Genomic DNA, 8,314 nt, shown 5'->3' with positions numbered 1-8,314 from the left:
TCATTGTAGAGGTCTTTAATGTCTTTGGTCAGGTTTATTCATATATATATTGAAGCTATTGTGAACAGGAGGGTTTCCCTGTGCTCTTTCTCTGACTGCTTGTCATTGGTATATAGAAAGGCTATAGACTTTTGTAGGTTAATTTTGTAACCTGCCACTTTACTGAACGTGTTAATAATTTCTAGGAGTTTTCAGGAGGAATTTTTGACGTCCCTTAGATATCATATCATCTGCAAAAAGAGATAACTTGATCCTCTTCTTTTCCAATTATTACTCCTTTAATTGTAAGCTTTATTGCACTGTGGTCTGATAGAACACATGGAATTATTTCAATCTTTTTGTATTTGCTGCTCTTTGTTTTGTGCCCCAGTATATGGTTGATTTTGGAGAAAGTTCCATGGGGTGCTGAGTGGAAAGTATGTCCTTTGGTGTTTGGGTGGAATACTCGGTAGATATCTGTTAAGTCCATTTGATATATGGTTTTGTTTAATTCAGATGTCTCTCTGTTAAGTCTCTGGCCTGTTGACCTATCTAATGGAGATAGTGGGGTATTGAAGTCCCCTACTATTAATGAGGGGGTTAATTTGGGTCTTGAAGTCCTGTAGTATTTTTTTTAATGAAGTTGGGTGCACCAGAGTTTGGTGAATATATGTTCATGATTGTAACATCTTCATTTATTGTTCCTTTGATCAGAAGGAAGTATCCCTCTTTATCTCTTATGATTAGTTTTAGTTTAAAGTCAATTTTGTCAGATACTAGAATTGCTACTCCTGCTTTTTTCTTAGTGCCATTTGCTTGGTATACAACTTGGTCATGGTGGATGATCTTTTTGATGTGTCTCTGTATGTGGTTTGCAAGTACCTTCTTGAGATTTTTTTGCATCTATGGTCAATAAGGATATGGATCTATAGTTTTCTTTTTTGGTTGTATCTTTATCTGGCTTTGGTATTAGAGTGATGCTGGCTTCATAGAAGGAATTTGGAAGGTCTCACTCCATTTCTATTTTTTTGAATAAATTAAGTAGTATTGTATACACATCTTTTTTAAAATGTCTGATAGAATTCTGCTGCGAATCCATCTGGTCCTGGGCTTTTTTTAGTTGGGAGGTTTTGTATTACTGTTTCAATTTCTTTTTGTGTTATGGGTCTGTTTAAGCTGTTAATCTCTTCTTGGTTTAGTTTTGGTGGTTCCCGTGCATTTAGATATCTATTTCTTTTAGGTTTTCAAACTTAGTAGCATATACGTTTCTAAAATTTTCCCTTATGTGGACATGAATTCCTTCAGCCTATTTATGTCATGGAAGAGTTTTATTTCCCCTTCGACTATAATAGACATTTTTGCTAGGTATAGTAATCTGGGTTGGCATCTGTGGTCATTTAAAACTGGGAATACATTGGTCCAGGATCTTCTGGCTTTCATAGTTTGAATTGAAAAGTCAGCTGTAATTCTAATGGGTTTTCCGTTATATGTGACTTGTTGTGTCTCTTTTGCAGCTTTCAGAATTGTCTCTTTGTTTTGTATGTGTAGTGGTCTTACTATGATGTGCCATGGAGAGTTTCTTTTCTGGTCCTGTCTGTTTGCTGATCTATATACTTCTTGACTTCCCTCTAAGAACCGCTTTCAGCATGTCCCAGAGGTTTTGTTGTGTTGTATTGTCCTTTTCATTTAATTCCAGGAATACTTTTATTCCTTTCTTAATTTCTCTTTTGACCCCATTCATCATTCAGGAATGTGTTGTTTAATCTCCATGTGTTCATGTGGTGATTAGGGCTTCTTCAGTTGTTGATTGTAAGCTTTATTACATTGTAGTCTAATAGAATACATGGAACTATTTCAATCTTTTTGTATTCGTTGAGGTTTGTTTTGTGCCCCAGTATATGGTTGATTTTGGAGAAGATCCCATGGGGTGCTGAGTAGAAAGTATGTCCTTTGTTGATTCTTCAATATTTCTAACTCTTCCGAATTCATTCAGAAGTTTATCCCTATCTTCTTCAGTTCTTTGATTTCTTTTTTTGTGTGTTCTTTAAATTCACTGAATTCTTTTATCATATTTGTAATTGTTTTTTGAGTTCTATGTCCTGCAGTATCTCTAGGGGGTTTGCATTGTACTCCTCTAGAGGACTCTAAGTATTTGATGGGGATATGTTATTTTGGTTTTTCATGTTATTATTTTTTCTCTGTGATTTTTGGCACGTGACTTTCTTTTTAGTTTCTGATGGTGAATATATGTTCATGATTGTAATATCTTCTTGATTGATTGTTCCTTTGATCAAAATGAAATAGCCCTCTTTGTCTTTTCTGGTTAATTTCAGTTTAAAGTCTATTTTGTCCGATATTAGAATTGCTATGCCTGCTTTTTTCTTAGTGTCATTTGCTTGGTATATATTTTTCGATCCTTTCACTTTGAGAAAGTGTCTGTCCTTGAAAGTGCGATGTTCTTGCAGACAACACAAAGATTGGTTTTTTTTCTTAATCCACTCATCTGTCCTTGAAAGTGAGATGAGTTTCTTGCAGACAACAAAAAGGTGAGTTTTCTTTCTTAATCCATTCACATAGTCTGTGTCTTTTGACTGGGGAGTTCAGTCCATAGGAATTTGGGGGTTGGACTGGCCTGGGAGCCTGGCCCAGGAAAGATGCTGGTCTAGGGCAGCTGGTGGCCGTGCCACCCAGAGATGCAAGGGCAGATGGGGCAGGAAGAGGCTCCAAGGACTCCTGGGGACTGCAATGAGGAGCTGTGTTGGTCTGGATGCAAAGGATCAGGAAGAGGAAAGGTCAGACCCTGTGTCCCAGAAAGAGGCTGGAGGGTGGTGCAGGCCCTGGGAAGGAGAGGGAGGTGAGAGCAGGGCCAGGCCCAGAAGCAGTGCTCCTGGGGGCTCAGAGAAGGCACCAAGGGCTCGTTTTGTGGACATGAATTCCTTCAGCCTATTTATGTCATGGAAGAGTTTTATTTCCCCTTCGACTATAATAGACATTTTTGCTAGGTATAGTAATCTGGTTTGGCATCTGTGGTCATTTAAAACTTGGAATGCTTTGGTCCAGGTGCCTGGGTTCACAGTTTTAGTTGATCTGGATGAAAAGGATCAGGAAGCAGTATTGGTTCCCCAGGTGTCTGGGGCCCCAAGACAAGGAATGGGGCAGGACCCAAACTAGGAGGAGAGGCCTGCGGGCAGGAGAGGCCTGTGGCGTGTCTTTCAGGGCCAGAGAAACCTATTTTAATAATAATTTGCACTCATTTTGTATCAGGAAATTCTTTGGCACTATTGTTATTGAAATGAGGTCTGGGTACAAATTTGGTGAGAAAATAATCAAAGTTCTGGATTTTAAGTATAATTTTAGAGTAGATAAATAACACTTAAATCCTATAATCTACTTTGAAATTAAGAACCTATCACAGAGATAGTTTCCACAAAACAGTTAGCACACACAGCTGACCTTAGACATGAATCAAGCTGTCCTGTCTTCTCCAGATGACTATCCTATCCTGTGTTGACTGAACAATGGTCATTTGAGGCCCTTTTCTGTGACAGACAGCACACTAAGCCCAGAGGATACAGGTCTGAACATGGACAAGTGAATAGCAAAATACATACATACATACATACAGGAACCAAGCTTTATTACTACAGATTACAAGAGCTCTCTAAATAAATAAACAAACAAATAAATAAATAATGAATAAATAAGGATAATGACTATCTAGCCTGGGAAGAGACAGAGTGGCTAGGAAGGTTTCCCTGAGACCTGAAAAAGGAACCATTCCCACAAGGCACTCAGCACAGCTAAACAGCTTTACTACAACCATACAGTTCCCTGGTAGGTTGTGTTTACAGAGTCAAGCTAGAACTCTTGGTTTGCCTCTTACATCTTCTCTCCTAGTTTAGCTTCCTTGTTGTAAAAGATGGCACCAATATTTAAAAAAAATATCTTTGTATGTGTATGATGTGTGTGTATGTGCATGCATATTCATGTGAGTAAAGGTATGTACTTGCCATGGTGTGCATGTTGAGATCAGAGGACAACCTTGGGTGTCAGTCCTCATCCACCTTGTTTGAGACAACGTCCCTTGTTCACTGCATAGGCCAGGCTCGGTGACCTGCAAACTTCCAGAGATTCTTCTGTCACCATTTCCACATCTCACTATAGAAGCACTGAGATTACAGACATGTGCTAGCATATCCAGCTTTACAAGGGTATGGGAATCTAAACTCAGGCCCCCACACTGGCAAGGCTAGCACTTTACCCCCTGAACCTTCTCTGCAGCCCACCATTATTCTTTCTGTCATTTATATCAAGTGGAGTCGACCTTGACTCCTCTGCCTCATATTTCACTTTGATATGATGTGGAGGAAACCTCTTCCTTCATCTCTTCACAAAGCCCCTCACTGGTACCATCGTCATTATGCATTCATTTACTCTTCTTTATTTTTCCTTTATGGCTCTAATACTATGTGATGTCATAGTACTTAGTTACTTTGCTTCATTTTACCTTTCATGATAATGTATGTTTTATAAAACAGGAACTTAGTCCACTTACTTATTGCTCTATCTCTGATACCTAAAGCAGTGTCCAGCATATATTAGATATTCAATAAATATTGTCCAAATTGAGTGTGGCTAGGAAGCAATGAAATAAATAGAGAAGACTAGAGGGCCTGGGGCCAGCTCTCAGTCAGTTTGACCTTCAGGAATTCAATAAAAGAGATGCCAGTCTATAGAAGACGGAGAAGTGGTAGTCAGCCAGGCCAGAGAAAGACCAGGTTAGTGTGGTAGCTTGGAAGCCCAGACCATAAGTGCTCTAAGAAGAAGGGAATCCCCAAACAATTGAAGTCTAGTTGGGAAGTCAAGAGAATTGCAAGAAGGGGCATGCTGGTGGGAAGATCAGAGGAAGTCAGAGGTGGTACTTTGTTTTGCAGGACAGAGAGAAATGTAGTTGAAACAGACCTGAAAACTTACTCTCTTGCTGCATGCTACAATACTAACCTTCCAGGAAAGATGTCCCCAAGGATGCCATAGTGAGGTGAACTCTATGGGAATAACCAAACACCTTCTGGTTGGATTTGAGGTCTGCTCCACAGGAGGGAATTCACGTTTGGTACTGTGAATGTGGTCAAAAGCCCATGGCTCTGGAGATCAAAGGGTCTAGGGAGAACCTGCTTCTGTTGTTTTTCTAAATGGACATGTTTTCAAATATCTTCTAAATTTTTATGTTTATACCCATAGATTAGTGTTAATTTAAACCTTGGTCAGAGAAGCTTCTTTCTGCAGTGGGCAATAGTTAATGTGGAGTCTCATAACTGGTCAAAGTTCTGAGAATAAATGACTGTTGAGTGCTTAGTCCCACCAAGGTTCAGAGGTCATCAAAGAAGAGGGGGACAGAAAGAATTCAAGAGCTGGAAGATGGGGAGGTGTTGGGCCTTCAGGACCCTCATACACATGGCATGGAGGAAAATGAGGCCTAATATAATTTTCTAAGCCAGGCTAAAGTTTAGCGACCTGTCTCTGGCCTGTCACTTCCATGTGGAGGTGACTCAGCAGTGCCCTATCTAAGATTGCCTCTTCCCAGTAACAACTGGCATAATAAATTCCCAGTGGCCCACAGTCTTCACCCCAGATGACATATTCCTATATCCACCCCCTTTTCCATACCCCTTTTGCTTAACCCCTTTTGCTTAAACTATATAAGTTGATGCCTGACGCAATAAAGTAAGTTCCTGCCTTGACAAGACTCCCGACTCAGTGTGGTTTTTGAGTCGCCAACACTCACCATCCCACTCAGCCCCCAAGAGAGGAACCCAGGCTGGTCCTGGCCTCTCCCCCGTGCCGTACCTGTTGGAGAATCTGACAGAGAGGTACTATGAAATGCTGTCTTCTGGACATGACATGACCATTGCAGTCGTGAACTCACAGCAGCTATGACCACCTGCACAAGAATTGCACACATACAATCAAGCCAACAAGATCAGTCCAGCCTGCAGCACTGATTGAATTCAGTTGATTATAGAAAATACAAGAATGTAGGGGGCATGTTGGGGAATGTATGGAGGGTGTAAGCAGGAGAGTAAGGGGAATGTGATGGAGATACATTGTATATATGTAGGAAATTGCCAAAGAATAAAAAAGAAATAGTCTTTTTTGGAAAGAAATAGTCTTAAAAGTAGACTATTTAGGCCAGAGGGAGATATTGATAGTAAAACTGTAGAAAAGAAGACAGTACGAGTGAGAGAAGCAGCATTCCAGGCCCACCTGTCCTCTTCTGTCATGCACGGCACCGTGCTAACTTGACGCAGGTGGGATGCATAACTGCCAATTTGACAGGACCTAGATCCTCCTAGGACACAAAACTCTGGGCCCTTTGAGGGCGTTTCTTGATTGGGTTAGATGAGGTGGAAAGACCCACTCTAATGTGGGTAACACCGTTTCATGGGCTGGGGTTCCAGACAATTAAAAGGAGATAGTAAGCTGAGCACTAGTGTTCGCCTCTCTCTGCATCCTGACTGTGGATGCAGTGTGACCAGCTGTATCAAGCTTCTGCTGCCATGCCTTCCCCTTGACTGTTTCTTCAAAACGTAAGCCAAAATAAACCCTTCCTTAAATTGCTTTTGTCAGGCACTTCATCGAAGCAATAAGAAAAGTAGCTAATATAGAAAATTGGCGCTGAGAAGTGAGGCTACTGCTGTGATAAACCAATTTGCTGTAAGACAGAGGAAGAGCTTGAAGATGTGGACTAGAGAAGTCCTGGATTGCTATAAGCAGAGCTCAGTGGCAATGATGGTAGAAATTTGGAAGACCAGACAACTAATATGAATGCAGATGGTAAGGCCCGGCTCATGAGGTTTCAGAGGGAAACTAGGATAGAGGCTATTTGTGTTATATTATGGCAAAGAATCTGCATTTTGTCCATATCCTGAGAACATGAGTGAAGGTGAATTCACAGTAATGAACTAATTTGTTTGGTGATGGAAATTTCAAGACAGCACAGCAATCAGGCAGTGTCATTATTCTCTGCTCTTATCACAATCTATAGTGAGAGAGAACAAGTAGAACAAAAAGATATGAAAAAATATGCTGTTTGGTAGAGGAGTTGGGGGACAGGTTTTAAAGTTTCAGACAAGGTAGGTTCTGAGAAAGTAACTGCAATTCTTAAAAGGTTATCATCCTTAAAGAAAAATATTGTCTGATGTAACCACAGGAGCCAGAAAAATGGAAAACAAACCGTGGGGATCAAGGGGAAGTAGGAACTTGAGAGAGGGAGGTAGTAAGAAACAGATATTTTTAAGGGGTAAGTTGGGAAATGGGGGTACACTTTAGCTGGGGAGGGAGTAGAGAGGCTTATATGGGGAAGAGGAGAGATAAATAATGATGGCATTAGAAACCAGAAACTGATTAGTTCAAAGTCCTATTAAAAAATACAGAAACAACAATTATGAGTACATGTGTGTAGTTGAAGGTTACATAACAAAAAACACAGAGCCAGGCAAGAGAAACCTCTCTTTGAGTTGTTCACAGTAGTCCAAGAGACTCCCCAAATAGCTATTGCCACAGCCCTCAACTGCCACCCAGACCCGATTGCTGAAGACAGGCTAAACTTCGGACACAAGACTTGGAGCAATTGAGCTGGAACTGACCAGGAAGTTTCCTCCCTAAACAGTAGCTCTCATGATATCATATGATACTAGACAAACTGACAAGGGAGAAAACCAATCAATGGTCCTACCCAGAAGCTTAATTAACAACAATGACTGGCCCAGCAAAGTATCACTATTAGTACAGTTGTGGCACTTTTTTCTTGGGGATAATCCACAGCTGTCTAATTGGAATTAAGGCCTGCTCAATGGGAGGGAACTCATGTGTGATACTGTAAACACAGCCAAATACACATGGTTGGAAAAACCCACTTTTGCCACATCTCTAGACCAATGCAATTTTGCTTTTTTTTTTTTTTTTGTCTTTTTGAGACACAGTCTCCTTGAAGCCCCAGCTGTCCTGGAACTCACGATGTAGACCAGTCTGGCCTCGAACTCACAAAGATCTGCCTGCCTCTGCCTCCCAAGTGCTGGGATTAAAGGTGTGTGCCACCACTCCAGGTGTGTAATTTCTTATATTATACTAAATATGCATTCTAATATTCACAGACAAGTGTGGCTCTCATCCCTTATCAATGAAGTTTCATTTTGCAACAGATAGAGACTATTACAAAATTTCAGACCTGGTCAAATGCAGAGAATAAGTGTCTGTGGGATGCTTAACCCTAAGTGACACATCTTCAATGCAACCTCTACACTTAGGATGAATGCATCTCTTAATTCTCATCAGA

This window comes from Nannospalax galili, unplaced genomic scaffold, assembly GCF_000622305.1.
Source record: "Nannospalax galili isolate Female #2095 unplaced genomic scaffold, S.galili_v1.0 scaffold288, whole genome shotgun sequence".
In the NCBI taxonomy this organism is placed as follows: domain Eukaryota; kingdom Metazoa; phylum Chordata; class Mammalia; order Rodentia; family Spalacidae; genus Nannospalax; species Nannospalax galili.
This window is presented reverse-complemented; position numbering follows the sequence as displayed.